We start from the raw sequence: 20,246 nt of genomic DNA on the forward strand, positions 1-20,246 counted from the left end.
AGTCCGGAGTGGCAATACAGTGCCTATATGGACGTCGATTGTAGAGAATATGAGATACACATAACAAGCATAAATGAAGAATAAAACATACATATTTACATGGTTTGACACTGGACCTATATCTATGGGTTGTTTATGATGCAAATCTACTATAAATAAGAGTATTTTATAGTCTCTCATGACCTCTCTTAACTCACTGTACAAATGGTGCAGTTGTGATTTTTATCTAAAAGTTGAAGAAGTTCAATTAGTTAAGATGCGCAATAAAGTAAAATAATAGACTTAAGAAATGAACAGTAATTATAGTCCAAATTATATCATTGAACAATAAATATTATTTTGGACTAAATAAATATTTAATAGATGTGTTGTTATTTGATATATAATTTTTTAATATGAAATAAATATTTAAATTAAAAGTAATATTTTAATAGAATAAAGATAGATTTGAAGAATATGTCATTTGGTATTATGGAAAATTAACTAGTCAAACTTATAAAAGTAAAATTTTTAACTAAATTTTCTCCAAACTTTGTTGAATCTAATTATCTAAACACCATCGTTGGCAGCTAATCCCCCAAATTTTTTCTTAGCACCAAATCTGTTGAACCAAACGAGCGTCTATCCTTCCCAGTTTCAAAGAACAGTCATTCCAATCGATTCATTCTGTCTCTTCACATCACTCTAATATTTTCCCCAAATCATTCCATCGTTGATTTTGTCTTTTTTTTTTTTGATTTTGTTTTGAGAAGAAGGATTACAGACATGGCACGTCCTTATCAATGGTTCGGAGGATTGTTGATCACAAACCTATTGAAATGATTACAGGTAGGCCCATGCAATCGATTCCAGTTCTCTTCTCTTTTGGTTTCATTGCTAGAATTGATTTCCCTAGCTTTATCTACACTCTGTGATTAAATCACGTCTTTGCTTTTCCCATTTCTGGTTCGGTAAAACAGAACATGCTATTATGAATTACCCAGCAAGGAAAATATGTGTGGGCTTAAAAGCCATTTCGAAGGCTGTTTCCACTAAATATGATCTGATCCAATGTGATTTTTGCCCCTGGAGACCGACCTTTTTGTTCTTTAGGCGGTTTCGAGTGTTTATTAGTTACTATAACAAGCTCTATGGTTCTCTCTCTCTCTCTCTCTCTCTCTCTCTCTCTCTCTCTCCTTGTTTGTTCTTTTGAACTAGTATTTAATGCATGGCTCTTTAATAGGATTTTGCTCTCGTTTTGTTTTATTTTCATGATACCCAATAAATATATTCGTATACGATGCCATAATTCACTGTAAGCACCCAAGAGAGAGGGTTGGCGATCTACAATCTAAAATTCTAAATAATGGGTCTTTGCTAGAGGGAAGTTTTTTTGTTTTGGCCTCAGCTTTTGCCTTTTGGCATCATTTCTTTTCTCTTTCTTTTTATCTAGAGGATAGAGGATATGTTTAATGTGAAAACATATCAGACCAATTAAGATGAAAAAATATTTGTATTTTGAGTGCATTTTATATCGAAATACTGAGTTAATGTGTTCAGGTATAGGTTAAATTGTGTCGCTGAGTGCATTTTGTCTTAGAAAACATGAAGGTTGCTCGTGAGAAAGATGATGAGGTGGTGAGGGTGAGGTTTGACCGCTCGAAAGATTTGACCCTTTAAAAACGTTAAGGAAAGTCACTTACATGAGTTTAAGCATTGCTTTTCACCATGCTTGATCTGCTCTGCAAGTTGGAGAAATGATGAAATTAGCTGGATGCATTTTGGCTTTTCTTTTTTAATAAGTAGGTTACAAACAGTTGGGCTGCCGTTTTACTTTTATCTAAGTTTTTATTTTACACTTGGAAATCGTTATTTTGCTGGGTTGAAACTGATTTCCTAACATCCAAGTTTATACTCATGTCAGAATAATTTGCCTATTGATCTATTCCAAAGTCGATGTGTGCGAATTGAGGAGCTTTGTCTGTCTATCTTCAACTAAATCTTGAACATTACACTGGCTATGCTGGTCCATCTGCAATAAGGATATGGGATGTTGTCTACTGTAAGAACTGCCCCATATGTGAGTTGTTCATCTTTGTTAGTCTATGCCAAATAAGAGTTAACATTAATTTTGTTGGCTGTAATGGAGAATTTTATTGTCCTTTCTTCAACCTATTACTATTGTTGTTAATAGTCAATATATATATACTCGTGTGTTGGAGTACTATATTGGCATCTCCCATAGCCTTATAAAAGTACGATTTGGGCTCTAATTATTTAACTTTTCCTTTCTCATTATATTGGCATCATCATGATCTATTTTCCACATCTAATGATGGTAGATAGCATTGTTAAATATTTAGGTTAACGCATAAGTTGGTGTGTGGTTAGTATTGTCCACATTGAATTTATGAGTAGATTCCAAAATTCCTCGTTATTGTTCTTTCCAACCATTGGGTGCTCCACAAGCTTTACTATCAGTAGAATGAAAAGGTAAAAAATAATGTCAGCATTGATTTTCATCAATCAAAAAATTGGCAACACAGTTAGACAAATAAGTATTTCGGCTCTGTTTCAAGTGAATGATTTTGAGGAGGAAGTAATGAAAATACCCATGATTTGTGTTGTCAAAATAAACATTGCTTAGTTAGGCTTCACTCATGTTCTTGGCATGCAAATTCTATCAGTCTATGCAAAATCCACAATAGTTTTGGGAGAAAAAGTCAAGATAGATGAATTGTGCAGAGGTTTTGGAGCCCCTATGACAGGAGGCCGGCAAGCATGTTGCTCGTCTGATATAAAAGAGAGTTCTTTATGGGAGGTTGCAACTGGGATTTGTATAACTGATTTCTTGATCTGGTGGATTGAGTCTCTTGATTGGCTAAAGAGGGATGGCTTTACCTTTGAGAAATTCTTTAAAGGGTTTTCACTTCATCCTCAAAATCTTGTCTTCAGTTATATAATGCTTAATTTGATTATTTTGGTCATTGTGTGTGATTGCATTATTTTTTATTTAGGTTTTGCTTTCGCATAGTTGTGATATTACCACCTACCCCATTCTATGTATTATTTCTGAGATGCAATGTAGTTTTCTCATATCGATTCGTACAAGTCATCTTTTCTAATGACATAGATCTTTTGTGGCCTGCTAATCAAGTGGATAGATAGTTACAAATTTTGACTTTGTTAGTGGGTGGGCGTTAAGTTTGATATCTAGAGTGAGATCTTCAAGCATTTGACACTTTTCAACTTTTACGAATAAATCATATTTTTGGAGTTTTCTCTCTGTGTTGCATCTTTTCTCAGTCTCAAATTTAAGTTTTTGTTGATTAACTAGATGCTAGAATAAATCTTATTATGCACAGCGTCAAGTTCGTATAATTGTTTTATGCCTGCCATTAATTTCAATTTCTATAGGTTAAAGAATATGGCATAAAAAATCCAGGAAAACCATGCATGAAGGCATTCATCATTTTTAAACAGAAGGAAGAGGAGGGGGAAAAAGGGAAAAGTGAAGAGCGCGCGAAAGGGGGGGGGGGGGGTGTGGTACTTGTGGGCATTCATGATAGTGTGTTTAGTTTTTGAATGTAAAGATTGGTGACAGATGTAATCAAGAGAGAGGCCTACAGTTTTTTTAGGGTTTTTTGGTAATTATATGTTTAGTTTTAAACATATAGTTATCAAACAATTAAAAATTTTTAATAGTAGAACTTATTACTTAAGTTATAAGCTACAAGTCCTAAAGCTATAAGCTATATTTCTCATAACAATCTCAAACATGTATTCAGGAGAGAGGCTTACAGCAAGAAGTTCTAATACCCAGAGTACTTGTTGCATGCAGTTGAATGGAGATGCTCCAGTTGTTTTGTGTGGCTGTGGTGATTAATGAATTACAATTTTGTTGGCATTGATGCAGAGGACATGTGAGCAGAGTAATCAGGAGAGACGGTTCCAAGCTGTGGAGTATAAACAGAAAACTGTTTAAATAACAACTTATAGTAATACTAACGCCGACGAAATTTCTGTAAGAGAAAAAAGATGAGGTACTGTCAAAATATTTATTTTCTCCCTATAACTACGGACTCATTTGAGAACTTCCATGAAAAATTTGTCTATCGACTGTCAACCGACTGATGGTTAGTACTCCGCTCACTATGCAACTTATTAAAAAAAATTTAAAAATACACAGAAATATATAGTGAATCTAGAGTTTCAATTTTCTTTTTATATTATCGAATGGATATCACTGGTAGGTTGCAGCATTTCAGAAAAATGGAACCTCATGATTTACGAGTGATGCAGGATTTAAATTGCTCCATTGTACCAGTTCGTGCGAAAGTGCCGAGGATGATAAAGTGGATGGTGCGAGATGTGGGTATGTTAAAGCTGAATGTGAATGGTGGGTCTTGTGGTAATCCGGGGATGTCGGGTGGTGGAGGTGTTATTTAGGATTCACATGGAAGAGTCTTGGTCGGATTTGCTCATTTTTATGGCCAAGCGACAAATACAATTGTGGAGTGTCATGCTTTACTGGATGGTTTACGACTGTCTTTCACTTGGGTTGAGGGATTTATTAGTGGAGTCTGATTCTACTGTAGTGATTGGATGGATGGATGGCTTTGGGTATTTGTAAATATTGTTTTTTTGGGATTTCTGGGAGGAAGTAAAGATGCTTATCCGTTTGCTTAAGGTTTGGGTTCGACATAATTTTAGAGAAGCGAATATAGTTGTGGATTTTTTAGCTAAAGAAGGGGAGGATTGCGGATTTTATGGGAGAAGATTATGTGCAAGGAAAACTTTGAGGTTTAGTTCGCTTGGATAAATTGGGGATTCCTTGTATTCGTTATTGATGTAATTTTTTTCATGGTTGCTCCTCCACCTCAGTGAGGGTATTTATAATAAGAGGCTTAAACCTCGCCTTTTTTGAAAAAAAAGAAAAAATGGTGCCACATCAATGGAGCAAAATGATATTACTTTGATACTAATTGGGTTTTGTGTATCTGGTAGATAATTAGTTTGATGATCAAGAAGTTGTTCAAAAAGTTAAAATTTCTCAAAGTCTATGCCATAAAAATCATAATTTAAAATCTCTGTACATGATCTAGGCCAGTCACTGTCACGCCTCACTGGACTAAGTCTCATCCTAGCTGTAGCTCTACCTTCATAAATATTCTAACATGGGGTTGTTTAAAAATATAAAACAAACTAAAATGAGTCGATGACTCAATAATAAACCCATCATAACGTAAACATACTTAGTATAAGGTTTTTCAAAAATATTTCATGTTGAGAACTTAAAATTATGACTGTTCATATGTATGCTACGACATGCATGATTTATCTTGACTTATCTAACTTATTTTATCATACTGTTAAATAAGTAACTTCCTCAAAAGTCATATTCAATGGCCAGAAGATCCAAAAATATTTTCATATAAAAATTTGGATTTGATAGATAATTACTTTGATGTTCAAGAAGTTATTCAAAAAGTTAGAGAATCTGTAACAAACCAGAAACAAAAGATTGCTGCAATGGGGAGGCATTGGCCGATCGTATTCGATAAGAAATAGAAGGAAACAAGTACTTGATTTTATTTGACAAACTTGGGATCAACAGTTATAGTTTCAATTTTCTATCAAGTTTTTTTTTTTTTTTTTAATTCCTTCTAACAAAATGTCAACATTATTTTTTAATTCTTTTATTCTCTTTCCATTTTATTATTTTAATTTATTTACCCATCTGCAATATCAAGAGATCACTAATTGCCAAAATATCATGGATTTCTTTTTTCGAAGTTGCTCATGAGAAGTTTCGGAAGAGGAAGCCAAGATAGATCATGAAATGTTCACAGCTGGTTTTGGAGCCCTATAACAATTAACAAGAGGCAAGCATGTTGATTGTCTGATAATAGAAGAGAGTTCTTTATAGGAGGTTGGAAATGGAATTTGTATAACTGAATTCTTTTAGTGGATTGTGTCTCTTGATTGGTTAAAGACGAATGGTTTTACCATTGATAAGTTCTCTAAAGGCACCAAAATCTAGTGTTCAATTATATACTACTTCGATTATTTTTATCATTGTGTGCAGTTGCATTATTATTTTATTATCGCATAGTTCCAAAACTCCCTAAAATATCATTTTTGAGATGCAATGTAGTTTTCTCTTTATCGGTTCGAACGAATAATTTTTTCTAATGACAGTAAATCTTTTGCAACTTCCTAATCAAGAGAATAGACAGTTACAAATTTTGAATTGGTAGGGCATGTATTTCTATTGAGTAATACTAAGTATAGTCGTGGAATGCGCAAGTGCCGCATAATTGTTTTGAAAAAAATGGGGTCTACAATTAAAAAAATAATTTGTTTTATTATGTGAGTCTCGTATTTACTCACTTTTTTCAAATAAATTATGTGACCCTTGTGCACTCCACGAATACAAACAACATTTCTCATTTCTATGACTATAAAATTCATAAATGAAGTAGTTACTAGTGTGATTATGATTATTCTCTTATATATATATAGTGACAAATCTTGTATGTGTTCCTACAAAAAATAAAATGATTTTTTTTCTCAACGTCTCGAGGGGTTTGAAATACGTAAGATCTCTATAATGGAAACTATAATGGAAATTGAAAATGGATGTATATAACTCCAATTCCTTAAAAAATAGTAACATATTTGGCATGAAAAATGGTAACATATCTGTATGTCCTCTAACCATTACAGCCCCTCGATTACCTTCTAAAAATGATATTTTAGGGAGTTTGGAAAATCCCTATAACTCGAGAGTTTTTGAACCAAAGATGCTTGGTAAAGATAAAATTAAAAAATTGCCTAAAATGCTCAGGACTTTTTATGTACAAATATGCATACTTTTTTCAAAGATGGTCGTATCCTAATTTTATTAATAATAGCTTTAACCGTGGTGAAAAAATCCAATATGTTGGAATTACAACATGTAATCTTTTTAAAACAAAAAACCAATCTGTCAAAAAACTAAAATGTAATAACCAGCGCTGGCTGGTTCTTAAACATTAGTACCACACGTTTTTGACTTTGGAAATCATGTTGATTCTCATTGCTATATATAGTTGGCATAATTGTTTTATGCAATTGTTTTAACTTTGATCTATAGGTTAAAGAATAAAGCATAAGCAATCCAGGAAAATAATGAAGGCATTCATGATTTTTCTCTATAGTTGGCATTGATGCAGAGGACATGTGAGCAGAGTCATGATCAGGAGAGAGGCAAACACTAGCAGTGCTTGATCAGGATGCATGCTAGTGTTGGACGATGTATGGAATGAGGATATTGAAAAATGGGATAGCTTAAAAAAAAAGTATACTATTGATGATTGGTTCAAGAGCCAGTAGAATATTAGTGACCACACGGCAATAAAACAGTGGCAAATCTTTCCGGTACTGCAGAACCATATTTCTTAAACGGTTTATATGAACACGAGTCATGGTCCTTATTTAAGTGAAGGACGTTTAGGAATGGACAAGACCCGAGGAACTCAAGAATCGTGGCAATTGAGTTATGGTCTACTTCCCTCACATTTGAAGCAATGTTTTGCTTATTGATCTAGTTTATTTCCTCTGCCACCACAAGTGAGTATCATTAATAAAATTAGAAATACCGTCTCTCTTTTAAAAAAGATGTATTATACTTGAGATATGTATTTCCTCTACCAAAGATCTTGTGTGAATATAGAATGTACTACATTAGTCTATCTTGGTTTAGACACTAATTTGGTAAGACGTTGTCATTTTGATACATTTTTGTGTTGGTTATTTTTTGTTGAATTGATTTTTTTCATAATTAGTACTTATAATTTTTAGTATAGTTATAGAAATTGTAGTTTGTACATTCACAATATACTTTTCTTACTACATTTTAAAGCCTGGTTTTCGGGTTTTTATACACCAAGCTTTCTTACGTAAGGATGGTTTTCTACTTGCCACAAATAAGAGTTATTAATAAAATTGAAGATACCATCCCTTTTGTAAAAATGATTTGTTATACTTGTGATATGTATGTCTTGTGTGTCTGTATAAGCTAATGTGTTAGCATTTATTTTTGACAAACTTAGACACAATTACTTTCTATCTATCAAATATTTTTATTTTGATAAAATATTACAACCCCAACATTATTTTTTAATTTTTTTAAAATTATTTTACCATTTTATCCTTTTAATTTATTTACCCCTCTTCAATACCATTCATTTGCTTATTTAATGTCAAAATCTTTCAATATACGCCATTTTCAATTATCCATCAATATTTCCATAACATGCTAGGTTGGATCGATAAGCTACCTGAAACCTTCAAGGTTTTCGTGGACAGCATTTCCACCTTTATTTAGGTCGATGCAAGTTATAACTGACAATTTTTTGAGTACTCTGGTTCTTGCAGGAGATTTGCAAACGGTTGGTACGTAGTTCAAGCATCAACGTGCTTGTCGCTTCGGAGGAGAAAATGAATAATAGCTTTGAGTGCTAAAAACAAGGCTTGGTCTTTAAGGTTGACCTCTTTATGCTTCCTTTCGAGGGTTACGGGTGGGAGCCCAATGACTCAAAATGTTGTAACCTATAATCGTGGCTGGCTTTCAATTATGAATTTTGTTCATACAAGCAAAGTCGTATACTAATCTGCATACTAATATTGATTCCTTCATACTTAAAATTTAAATTAACACTGTTTTTAATAAAATTTATTTTTTGACCAATCATAATAAATTGATGCACGTATTAGTGCACAATTGTTCTTACAACTAAATTTTTCCCTCGACTATATAAATATGTTTTGGAAAAATTTAATTGTAACTATAACTGTGTACTAATATGTATACCAATTTAATATGATTGGTCAAAAAATAAATTTTATTAAAAATAATATTAATTTAAATTTAAAATATTGATATATAGATTAGTATACGACTTTATTTGCACCTAACAAATCTTATATATTTTTAGTAGGAGGGACGATCCGTGAATCATGAATTTTGGGGCGAGAAAATTTTCGCTAAAATTTATTTCAGCAATTGTTTGCATTTAAGGCGTCACCCGACGGCCGCTAAAACATTTGTAGTCGCCGCAAAATGTCACGATTTCAAAATTTATTTTTCCCCCATCCCGAAAGTTTGTGTTTTCTTCGTTCGGCGATGCTCTATCCCTTGCCTGCTTTAACCCAACTAATTACTTCATCTCCTCGTAACGTTCGTTATTTTAGGGCTTTGATATTCCTTCCATTCCTGACGTCTCCTCAATCTTTCACATGATCCAACCATGCTACTTAAACCGTGAGGACGAATACATCTTGTTCCAACAATATTGGCAGCTTGCAATTGACGAATATATACCACAGTCGCTTCAAGGTTTAATTTTTTAATTTTATATTTATGAGATGCTGCATTGGGAATACCGTAGTTCTTCATTGTTTTGTTTTTTACAATCTTGACCTCTATATTGGTCCTCTTCAATCTCTTGAATGGTTTACAGCCCTCAATAGCACTTTATTTAGTTGAAAGAATACAACCTAATACATGGCATCTCCTCGTCTTTGAATCACTATTATGTATCACGCACAATTTTTTTCTATGGTTCTTTCTAATGCCTGTTGATGTTGAACTATCAACAGGCATTAGTAAGAATTGATGTTGAACTAGCATTTCTGCTGCTTCTTTTCCACTTTTTGTTTTTTTTGTTTTTTTTTTTTTTTTTAATTATTATTATTATTATTTTAATGTCCCGCTGGCTTAGGCAATCATGGGAAAGAATGGTTTTAGGGAAGGCCGTCATGCAGATGATTAGTATTCTTTCATTTTGACGTTGACTTATTGGTTGCTGGTTCTTTATAAGATTTTCTTTCATATTACATTTGATTGTTATTTTCAGGTTTTGTAGTTTGAGAATATTTCTCACAGGTGACATGCTTGTGGAGCTTAGGAGATTGTGGGAAATAGGTAATTAATTATGAGGCAAATGGAAGAATAGTACTTCTAGTCTTAATGAAGTTCCTTTGTTTATTGTGGTGACTAATGTCAGTTTGTGAAGTTCCTTTTGGATTGGAAATAGCGTCTCCATATTTTTGGTTGACATTATTTACTTTAAAAAATAATTTGATTCAGGTAATATTCTTAAGTTTTGATTGATGTGGATTTATTTTTGTGCATTCTTAACTGGTTGTAGGGGAGGAAAGTAGAAGACAATTTGGAGGTTTCCCCTAATCAGGAGGTCTTTGGTGAGGGGTGCCTTGGTGGAATTATGGTACCTAGCTCAGATCATAAACCCCTTTTTACCATAAAATAGATATGATGTAATATTGTTATGTCTGTCAGTATGTAAACTTCATTTATAAAGATCTATATGTAAACTACGTACTACTCATTTATATTGAGAGTCCTTCTACATCCACCAACTAAATCTACCAAGGTTGGATCCCGACTGACGTGGCATGCCACGTGGATTTATTTTAAAAAAATCTAAATTGTGCTGAGCTGAAGCATACCCAAAGCCATACCAATGCAGTAACCCCGATTTTCATTCCTGTTGCAGTGTATAGCCAGCAATCTTGCCGTAAAAATCAAGTATCACAGAGAGATGGTTCTGAGAGATTTTCCAGAAATGCTTGTTTACCCTGCCCAGTGCACTACTTTCACCACCAACAAACTTCATTCCTTGGTTAACTTGTCTTACTAGAAGTCATGAATTGTTAGATTATGATGGAAGTATGTATCTCAAATTTCTTATCAGATCCGATTTCAATTTGACCTTTCCAAAGTAACACCTTTTCTCTTCTTTTTAGCACCCTTTGTGGATTTCTCTGACTTTGCCGACGGACTTGCTCTACATCACTCTTCATTCCTCTCTCTCTCTCCCCCCCGGGCGTATTTCTCTTACCCCTTCCTAGCAAGTATAAACCCTTAGAAATTTTATTTTAGGAATAATTCACCACACACATGTGGAACCTTTTAGAGATTGACTAATAACATCATCAATTATGTTCCTAAAATTGACAAATGACTGAACGTTCCTAAAATTAACATCATCATATTTTCCCCTAGACTAGGAATCTTGATGTTTCCATTTCTTTCTTGTGATGACGAGTGATGCTACAGATTTTCAAGATTGAAGAACTGCCTAACTTTCTTCTGTTCTGGTGCTTCGAATGCGGTTGTATAACTGGAATATGATGCTTTATTTATTTTGCCTATGTGGGGTACGGAGTTCTTGAATTGATTTAGATCTCCTCTTCCTTTCATGTAGATTCTGCACTGTCACCTACCACCAGCAAACTTGGTGGCTTGAAAACATATTTTCTGTTTTGATTGTGTGCAGCCTTATGTTTTGGCTTGATGTTAACTTGCATGAGTCATATTTTTAGCAGAGAACTTGAGATCAGGACTATGTATAACGTAGTGGAAATGTACAAATATAGGAAAATTCAAGAAGAGCTGTGTCTTCTCAAACAATGAATCATAAGTTTATTGATAAACTCTGTAATGCTTACAATAATTTAGATCATCCCCCATTACATTATTTGGTTCCTTAATAAAGGAAGCTTAGGCAACTTAGGAAATTAATTCAAAATGGAAAGTAGACTACTGTAACGTTAACAAACTAAGGTAACTTTTATTGGAATGGACATAAAATCTGCAAGAGTTTTTTTAGGAAAGAATAAAATCAGCAATCATCCTTGATTTGTGCTTGAATCTTCTGATGGTCTCTCCATTCCTGGTGTCACATCTGCTGCATCAGATTCTACCCCACTTGGAAGGAAACTCGACCTCGAGCTAATTTCAGGGTATAATGCTTCATCTGGAGGATGGTACTCAAATATGTCCGCAACATTGAAAGTAGGGGAAACTAACATACCATCGGAAAGGTTAACCACATAGGCATTGTCATTGATTCTTTACACAACTCGACATGGTCCGAACTTCTTGTGCTTGAGCTTGTTGCATGTCCCTGCAGGAAAACGTTGCTTACGAAGGTGAACCATCACCAAGTCTCTCTCTTGAAAATTTTTACTCGCCTATGCTTATCAGCTATCTACTTGTATCACGAGTTGGACTTCTCCAAATTGAGGCTGACATGGGAATGAACTTGCTGAATTTTTTCAGCCATATTTTCTGCTGCCGTGCTGAGTCTTGGAAGCCTTGGAAGAGGAATCAAGTCTAGAGTGTGTTTTGGGGGTCGAGTGTACACAATTTCGAAAGGAGACTTCCAGTTGATCGATTGATCATATTGTTGAAAGCGAACTCTGCTTGAGGAAGACATACATCCCGTTGTTTCGGCTTGGCTCCTGAGATGCATCGAATCATATTGCCTAGTGTGCAGTTAGTCACTTTAGTTTGCCCATCTGTTTGCGGATGGCAAGTGCTGCTGTAGTTAAGTCCGGTATCAAATTTCTTCCAAAGAGTGATCCAAAAGTGGCTAAGAAATTTGACGTCCCTATCAGAAGTGATTGATTTTGGGTTTCCATGAAGTCGCACGACTTCCTTGAAAAAGAGGTGAGCGATGTTGGAGGCATCGGCTATCTTTCCGCACGGAATGAAGTGGGCCATCTTCAAGAATCAATCGACGACCACAAAGACGGAGTCCACTCCATGCTGTGTTCGTGGGAGGCCAAGCACAAAGTCCATACTCATATCTTCCCAAATGTTCTCGGGCACGGGTAGAGGTGTGTACAACCCGGTATTTTGCGAGTGACCCTTCCCCACTTGGCAAATTGGGCATTTCTGGAAAAACCTTCCCCCGTCTCGTCTTAGCTGAGGCCAATAGTAACGTTTGGATACTTGGGCTATTGTCTTGTCAAGCCCCAGATGCCCTCCTAGGCCACCCCCATGCAATTCATGTATTAGGTGTTTGCGCAGTGACGCTCGTGGTATGCACAATTGGTTGCCGTGAAATAAGTACCCATCTTGGACATGAAAATCAGCCACGGGTTGCCTGAGTTCGCACTTCTTCCATGCCTCTGAGAAATCATCATCTTCCACGTAAAAGGTTTGAGAGTTTGGTGCATCACTCTCATAAAAGTGCTAGGTGCATTTGACAAGCCGAATGGCATGACCAGCCACTCATAGAGTCCTTCCTTTGTTTTTAAAAGCTGTTTTCCATTCATCGCAGGGCCGAACTCTTATTTGATGGTAGCCACTCCTCAAGTCAAGCTTGGAAAAAAATTTTGAGCCTGCAAACATATCTAGCATGTCATTCAGTCGTGGTATGGGAAATCTATATTTTACGGTGATTTTGTTGATGGCGCGACTGCCCATGCACATTCACCAACTTTCGTCCTTCTTGGGGGTGAGTAAGGCCGGAACAGCACAATGACTCATGCTTTCTCGAATCAGCCCCTTGCGGATGAGGTCTTCAACTTGGTCTTGTAAGATATTGTGTTCATTGGGGCTCATTCAGTATTGCAGTAAATTGGGGAGACTAGCACCCGGCACCAAGTCAATGCAATGTTGTATGTCACACATGGGAGGGAGTCCAGCTGGTAGCTCTTGTGGGGTGATGTCCAATAATTCTTTAAGAAAGAACTGCACGGTTGGTGGCAAATCGGTTATGGCCTCCTCTGTCCTTCCTTTCACGACTAGTGTCACAATCTTGCCACATTCCTTTGCATCAATTAGGAATTGGTCTTTGCTCACAGTAAGAAAGCTAGCTTTCTTCGCAAGTGATGTTGTGTCAGGCGGTCACTCTCCTGCAGGTAGCAGTGTCACTTTCCGTTCATGCCACCAAAACATATACGTGTTATCGCGCCCCCTGTATGTGGTGTCCACATCGTATTGCCAAGGTCTCCCGAGTAACATGTGACAAGCATCCATATACACCACATTGCAATCTGCCACATCATTGTAAAATTTACGAATTGAAAAAGGAATTTTATAGGTGGTAGTTACCTTCATCTCAACCCCCTTCTTGATCCAAATGATCTTGTAAGGTTTGGGATGCTTCTTTGTGTCTAGTTGTAATGTTGAAACCAACGCCCTTGACACTATGTTTTCACAACTCCCGCTATCGATGATCAAGTTGCAAACTTTGTGATTAATGGTGCAACTAGTTTTGAAGATAACATGCCTTTGAGTGTGGTCTTCCTGCTTTGGTGCTAATAGGAGTTGTTGAATGACACAATTCACCAAGTCTCCTTCATCACCTTTGACAAGCTTACCTTCTTCCTCTGATCCCTCGTCATCTTCCCTAGCCGAGTCTTCACCATCTGCTATGTTGACTGACCTTCTTGCAGGGCACTTGTTGGAGTGATGTCCTGGTTGGTTGCAACGGAAACATTTACCGGTGATCGGCCTGCTGTAAGGATTGTTGCCAGTGCTCCCTCTACTCCCTGCCGGGGTGGTGTTGGACTTAGGGGCTTGATAGTTATTCTGTGTCGTTGGGTCTCGACTAGAGGAAGGAACATGTGGTGGATTCGGCTGAACAGGTGGTTCAATTCCTTTGTTTGCTGGTGAGAAACTTGGTGTCCTAGTGGGGGGTTGGGAGAGTTGTGATTCAATCTTCATTGCCAAATTGACTGCTTCTGAGAGAGTCCAAATGGTGTGTAGTGTCACTTTGTCTTGTATGGCAACGCGTATCCCTAAAATATACTTGGCCACCTGTTATCCTTCTGTTTCTGATAGGTTGTTCTGGAGTTTAGGCGATAGAACTACTCAGTGTATTCATTAATGGACCTTGTGCTTTGTCTGCAGCTTTGATATTTTTGGTATAGGAGCTGCTCATAATCTGGTGGGAGAAATCGAGTCCTCATCAGCCTTTTCATCTTGTGCCACACAAGGACGGGTTGCTTGCCTTGTCGTCTCCAGTTATTTTGAGTCTGTTCCCACCAAGCTGATGCGCCACCATGTAGTTTATAGGCCACCAATTTCACTTGTTGATTCTCTGGTATTTGCATATAGTCAAAAAAGTTCTCCACTTCCAGGAGCCAATCAAGGAAGCTTTCGACGTGGAGATGTCCATTGAAACATGGTAGATCAATTTTTATTTTGAAGTTGGAATTACCGTTGCGACCCCTTTGATTTTCTCCTACCGCTGCGTCCTCAAGTTCATCCTCACTGGAGGAATCGTCTCCAGTGTTGCCTATTGGTGGCTGTCTGAGTCCCCTCCCTCTAGGGTGAGCATGATCCCGTTGCCTTTCATTATGGTCTCTATTGCCTTCCACATGGAGGTTGGTAATAGACCTTTGGATCTCCTGCAAGACGCGCTCGATCCTTTCGAACCGCTGCTGGTTTTGTTGGTTTTGCATTTGGATGGATTCCCAAAGGGCATCATCTCGAGGATGGTTGTTATCATTTCTTGCCATTGAACCAGGCGAAACCTTGCTCCGATGCCAATTAACGTAGTAGAAACGTACAAATATAGGAAAATTCAAGAAGAGCTGTGTCTTCTCAAACAATGAATCATAAGTTTATTGATAAACTCTGTAATGCTTACAATAATTCAGATCATCCCCCATTACATTATTCGGTTCCTTAATAAAGGAAGCTTAGGCAACTTAGGAAATTAATTCAAAAAAGAAATTAGACTACTGTAACGTTAACAACTAAGGTAACTTTTATTGGAATGGACATAAAATCTGCAAGAGTTTTTTTAAGAAAGAATAAAATCGGCAATCATCCTTGATTTGTGCTTGAATCTTCTGATGGTCCCTACATTCCTGGTGTCACGTCTGCTGCATCAGTGTAATTCTGCTCAACTTGCATCTGGTTTGAAGGCTTGCAGGTGCTATTGTCTGATGCATCCTTAATACGAGAAACATCAATGTGAGTCCTTAGAAATTTATATCTTTTTGTGTTAGTTAAATATCACATCTCAAAAGATTCAGCTATTTATCTTTGGTAGAAAACAATTATGTCTTTTTGTGTTAAGACTTATAATTAGTCTTGGGTAGTAGATGCTGAATAAGAAAACACTCCTGAGCTTACCAAACAAAATGTTCTGCTTTTCTCTGTTATGATAAGTTTGGATGAGATGTCTGATCTTGGCACTTGATAATTGAGATTCTGACATGCTATATACGGATGATACTTGTATATATATATATATATCTATATCTATGGTAGCCTTGTATGTGATGCTACGCTGCCTTTCTCTTGCTTTTCACTGATATCTATTTAGTGACCTTGTATGTATGTGATGCTACACTGCCCCTCTCTCTCTCTCTCTCTGTGTGTATTTCCATATTGGGTTTGGAAACAGGAGTCGGTCATGCGCATCTTAAAGTACTAAAACAAGTATAAAATCTTGGTTGTTTAATTTTAGGCTCTGTTTTTATTATGGAGCTGATATAGTTTGCTATATGCATGGATAAAATATCTTTTCCCATCTTATTACTCAGAGTGTCTGTGGGATTCAGAAAATTCCTTGCTGCACCCTAGAGAGGTTTAGATATTCTAATATAATATTTTGCCCTAGTACTATATGTTTGATGTGATCTAAAACAATTTCTTTTGCCAAGGAAAAATGAAAATGACGTCACTTTGATTGGATTGTGCAGTTGTGTCAAGAAGTGCTGCTGCAAGATATGTAGAGGAAAGATTGAGATCAAGAGGGTCGAGAACACTACCAATCGTCAAGTCACCTTCTGCAAGCAGGGTAATGAACTCTTGAAGAAAGGTTATGAATTATCAGTCTTATGTGATGCAGAAGTAGCATTCCTCGTCTTTTCTAGTTGTGGACGCCTCTAGGAGTACTCAAACAAGTAAATTAATTTCCTCTTTATTTTTCATTTTTGATTGCTCAACATATTAATGATGATCTGCTCCTCAAATTGATTATCTGCAATCTATATATAAGATATCTTGTTCAGCTTCTTTACTTAGCTAAGACATTAGTGGTGTGCAATCTATCATTGTTACTTGAGAAGATTACGGTGGATCTATATTTCTTGTTAGGTTTATTCATATTGTCCATATATATATAAAGATTTTAATAGTGCTAGATTTAGTTATTTCAATGATAATTATATATCCTATAAAGGGAAGACAACAAACCCTTGGTACTGCATGTGTGTTGCTATTTCAAGTATTATATTTTTTATGTATTCTACTTTAGTGCAATTTTGTTTTTTATATTTTGTGAAAAATCTTTTCCGGCCAGTGAACTTTGTCGGAAAAATTTTATCGCCAGAAAATTGTTTTTGAAAATAGTCTTTCCGGTGATTTACTGCCGCTGGAAATAACTCCATTGGACCTGTTAGATTATTTCCGGCGAGTCATTAACACCGATAAAAGTATTTCTGGTAACAAAAATTGCCAGAAAAGATTGCTGGCGAGATTTAACCATGGTTTAAACCATATTTAGTGGTGCTTTTTTAAAACCATCTGCGCGCGGTAAAAAAACTTTTTTGGCAAGCTCACAAAGGTTAGCCGGAAAATTCTTTTTTGCACTAGACAATTGTGGCAATAGTCCAGGGAGCAAACTTTTGCCGAAAATAAGTTATCTTAACGATTTATAGGTGTTTTGCAGCTACTTTTGATAGTCGGAAAAAACCAAATTTCTTGTAATGAAAACTTGGGGACGAGAACAATTGGTAGCACAAATTGGCAAATATGAAGAAATATTTTTTCAAGCCAAAAGAACCACAAACCTGAAGATTTAATCATTGGATACTTGTGTATAATGGAATGGGTCTAGTGTCTATAATGTTAACACCAGGTAACTTACCCAAAAAGCCATTCAGTGCATGGTTAACATGTATAGAAAACTAAGGAACATGGGATTTTTCTATAATCTTGTATTTAAAATCTCTAGTGGTGCTTAATATTCATATAAGTATACTCATCAACTTTGAAGAGAATACTGCATTTTTTGGTTTTTCCCGATTTTCTTACTTTTTGGTTTGCCAGATTTTACAATCATTGCAAGTAAGCTTTTCTAAATATCATCATTTTTTCATTAATTATCGCTAAGGTGATATGCATAATGCTTGTCTAATCCAGTGTTAAGAGTATGTTTATTCTTGGAAATGAAGTCTAAAACCCTGGAATCTGCATCAATTGAATTCCATGCTAGACAATGATATCTATTTCAGATTCTTTTGCGTTCAGACTGTACTTAGCAATTATTATCAACTGATTTTCAGGCAGCATCTATGTTCAAAGGACCAGTTCCTCCCATCGTCCCATTTTCTTTAGGGTCTCTTGGCTTTATGACCCCTTTCCGTATCTTCCTCCTTGTTTAAAGGCATTTGTTTCTCTAACAATTTGATAATCCAATGACGCCACTTTATACAATGGCCTCAGCCACCCACACCTTTTTATGACATCTTTCACATAATTGTTGGCTTTCTCCTATCTGACTGGAAGTTGGTCCTTCATATTCTTCAAACTGAAATTAACACAGAATGCCTTGACTCTGTTTCTGAGGGTTCAATTAGCTAGTATCACATTACAACACCGTTTGCAGTGTCATGTTATTAGGGATGCGGCTAAAAATGAGTATGATACTGAAGAACCAATACTTGTTTTGAATGAGGTTACAATTGATTGTGGAATATCATCATACCTTACAAAATTGGAATGCTATTGTGACGACAGCTATGTTTTTGCCTCCATATCTTACAATAAGAACAGTGTTATATAATTTAGGCACGTAATCTTACAAGGAAATTTATTTCTTTGGGTTGTATAGGGTAATTCATGCTTAATATCCAGAAAGATATTCGAGTTAGAATATCTTATATTGAAGGCTACAATGAATTTTCCTTGTGTGATCTTGCAAGTGGAAAGCCTATACCAATTGAAAAAGCCGCTTGCCTATTATAGATAATTACTGCAACTTGTGTAGCTTTGTTTTAGCTGTACCTGCTGATAAACAATACTATTTGCATAACTTTCACACAGGAAATATTTTTGTTTTCCTCTTATAAAGGGAAGCAACATATGCACACCATATAGATACAATCAATCAAAATAATTATGGTGTTTGAGATGCTTGTAACATACAGATGGCAGCTGTTTAATTTGCATTGAAAGCATGTTAATTGTGTGATAGTATGTGTACTTGCTCTGGGAAAATGTTTTACAATCCTGGCACAAATGCTCTAAATGTGATTTTTCATCAAGAAAATGATTGTACTACCAGTATGCGTAATTGCGCCTTGGCCTGTGCCCACAGCTTGTCTGGTTGATTCCACAAGTGACTTCTTACGCAGCATCCATGAGGACCTCCACTGGAATCTAAGAAAGACCCCGTCTTTTGATGGTCCTCGAGATTCATAATTTCCTTTCTCTCCATTAGTTTATTACAGATGAAAGAAAGAAATTGTAGATGTTATTTACTTATTTTCTGAGACGCACTGCATAGTGTCATCGTAGAAGGGGCCTTGGGGGATGTAACTTAATTTTTTTTTGCTCCTTTTCTTATTATTCTATCCCCCATATGAACAGCTGAATGTCAGCAGATAATGATGAAAAGTAGAAGATAGAAAGTGTTTGTTATAGGATCAACGTTTTAATTGTCAAAGACAAACTTGTAGGGTTTCACTTGTTTACTATATGAATATATCTGGGCATATAAAATTGTTGAATGTTTGCAGTAGTTAGCTCTTTAACATGCCTGGCCTATTGGCCTATTATTTCTCTGCCTCCTCACTTCCTTTGCGTGATTTTTATACAATAATTTTTTGCTTAGTAATTTGTAAATTGCGTGAATTAAATTGTTATAATTCTTCAAATAATACAATCATCTTCGCTTTATTTCCAAGAATTATAAAGCTTTTGTTTTGTTTTAAGTTGTTATAATTTTAGCTGGAGGTTCAGCAGTCCAACACAAGTGAACCTTTTGTTTTGTTTCTCTCCAATTGAAATAAACTTTTCCAAGCATGTTTTGGATGTGTGATTTTGTACGTTTCACAAATAGGTTGTGTTAATGTAACTGCTGGCCAAGGTAAGCTAACGTGTATGTATGGCATGAAAATTGCAAGGACTTGTCCAGTTCTCCTTAAGATCATGCATGCCCTGAAGCACTTGATACTACAATTCTCACGAAATCCATTACATAACCTGAGATTAAGGTTCACAAGTGAGCAAAATCGCATTTATTGGCAAACTTGAAGCCGAATCCTTTTAAAAGTACTTGGAGCTTTCAAAACTGTATCTGAAGCTTCAACTGAAATGCTTCTCTCATTCATTTGATTTTACCTTGGTTCACCAATTCATTTTTTGTACTTCACTTCAATAATTTGGGAAATCTTTCCTTCTACTTTAATCACTTAAGGTCTTGTGGATTTTGAGAAGTAATTTT

General features: G+C 35.9%; 2 long non-coding RNA genes across 4 annotated transcripts; both read left to right on the forward strand.

Moving 5' to 3' along the window:
• Window positions 1–467: 467 nt before the first annotated feature.
• LOC122291592 lies at window positions 468–4,964 on the forward strand. 2 transcript variants are annotated; one of them, XR_006236710.1, is made up of 3 exons: window positions 478–828; window positions 1,904–2,059; window positions 2,725–4,964. It is a non-coding gene; the product is annotated as an uncharacterized LOC122291592 (long non-coding RNA). The 2 variants fall into 2 exon arrangements; XR_006236709.1 differs by having other exon boundaries at window positions 468–828; window positions 1,904–4,964.
• A 4,019-nt stretch (window positions 4,965–8,983) lies between these two features.
• On the forward strand, window positions 8,984–19,530 carry LOC122291593. Of its 2 annotated transcripts, XR_006236712.1 has the most exons (5): window positions 8,984–9,361; window positions 9,882–9,949; window positions 10,176–15,763; window positions 16,498–16,701; window positions 19,119–19,530. It is a non-coding gene; the product is annotated as an uncharacterized LOC122291593 (long non-coding RNA). The 2 variants fall into 2 exon arrangements; XR_006236711.1 differs by having other exon boundaries at window positions 16,498–19,530.
• The last annotated feature ends 716 nt before the right edge of the window (window positions 19,531–20,246 follow it).

Source organism: Carya illinoinensis, chromosome 13 (genome assembly GCF_018687715.1).
Source record: "Carya illinoinensis cultivar Pawnee chromosome 13, C.illinoinensisPawnee_v1, whole genome shotgun sequence".
In the NCBI taxonomy this organism is placed as follows: Eukaryota; Viridiplantae; Streptophyta; class Magnoliopsida; order Fagales; family Juglandaceae; genus Carya; species Carya illinoinensis.